Below are 1,838 nucleotides of genomic sequence, written 5' to 3' on the forward strand. Positions count from 1 at the left end.
GAAGAGCAAAGATGTCTCCTTGAAGACTAAGGTGTGCCTAACCCAAGCCATAGTATTTTCAACCCCCTCAAATGCATCTGAGAACTGGACAATGAATAACGAAGACCAAAGAAGAGGTGATGCTTTTGAGTTGTGGTATTGGAGAAGAATGCTGAGAGTTCCATGGTCTGCTAAAAAGACTAACAAATCTGTCCTGGAAGAAGTGCAGCTGGAATGCTCCTTGGAAGCAATAATGGCCAGACTTTGTCTCACCTACTTTGGTCATGTTGTCAGAGGAACCACTTACTGGAGAAGGATATCATGCTTGGTAAAGTGGAGGGTCAATGAAGAAGGGGAAGGCCCTTAATGAGATGGATTGACACAGTGGCTGGAACAATGGGCTCATCTATGGCAAGGATTGTGAGGCTGGCACAGGATTGGGCAGTGTTTCATTTTACTATGCATAGGGTCACTATGAGGTGGAGACAACTCGATGGCACCTGACAACAACAACAACAATTTGTCTTTACCTTTTGAATATATTGGGGAATCATCTCTTATTAAAAGAAAAACTGTACCGTAGGTGAAAGCATTTCAAAAGCACATAAATACTACTCACTATAACTGAAAATCATTTGAAACCGTATGATTAGAGAAATTTCTATTATAATTAATTCACTTTCTTTTCAATTCTGCTACTGTAATATATTTCCAATTGGCAGTCTAAAGTTAACAATTAAATGTAGCATAGAGCACACAAGGAAAGTAAGCTGTTTTCTCTCAAAGTTGGAATAATTTTAAGCATTTTGTCAATCTAAAAGTTATATATTAAGTTAATTATAACTTCATGGTTGTCATATAATCTTTGTTATCAATTCTCTGTGGGAAGTGATGAGGATCTTTTGTCTTGGCCTTAACAGTGTTAAGCTATGTTCTCGGAGGAGAAGCCTTTTCAGTAGCTAATGTAAAATATTCTTAGGGCAAAGCATCTGGAAAACAAGTTTTAAATTCTACATCAACATTATTTGATGTTTTACACCTTGTCAATTGTCATTAGGAGGTCTAATGGAAGGATAAGATGATATTTTTCTCCTTAAACATTTAAATACTTCTCCTGCATCATAAAAATGGGGAAAAGTAGTCTGTCATGTCTAGAGTGCCTTTTATGTAATGATTGTTCTTAAATGTGCAAAGGAAACTTACATGTGCCACTTGAAAAGCACTCCAAAATTACCTCTTGTTTCACTGAAGACTTGCAGAATTAAAAGGATTCATGAAGTCTGCAATCTCTCTGATATTTATATACCCTTCCATATACTCTTCTGACAGTAAGCTAGAAAGAGACTATTAAGTATTGAGTGAGGATTAGAGTCATAAAATTTTGGCCAAAAGAAAGTAAACACTTAAAAATAAAAGACATATATTTGCCTAGTGAGAGCTTCAAAACAAGGGGGGAGGGTCTACATTGTTCTATTGTCTGTTCCGAAACAGTTTTTCAAAATAAATTAACTTGTGGCTACAAGTGTCTTCTGTGTTTTTCTCAAATTGAAGTCTTGTAGAGATGTCATTGCAAACTCAGAAAAATTCTTACCTGAGCAGATCTTAATGATACTTTAGTTAACAAGGTCAACCATAAATGTCCTTTGGAACTCATCAAATAATTTCCAAGGCTTAACAATTACATAAAATCTCTCAGTGCAGTTCCACATTTCTAGATTACTCACCAACCCAAACCATTTCAAAGCTTTTCAAATCTACTTTTTAAAATATTTTGCCTATCTGTTCTCTCATTTCCATTCCCACTACCTTCTTTAAGTAACTCCCCACTACTGTCATCCTCAAGTTCTTTCCATCCTAAT

The sequence above is a fragment of the Orycteropus afer genome, unplaced genomic scaffold (assembly GCF_000298275.1).
Source record: "Orycteropus afer afer isolate SDZICR_OR568_19922 unplaced genomic scaffold, OryAfe1.0 scaffold00022, whole genome shotgun sequence".
In the NCBI taxonomy this organism is placed as follows: Eukaryota; Metazoa; Chordata; class Mammalia; order Tubulidentata; family Orycteropodidae; genus Orycteropus; species Orycteropus afer.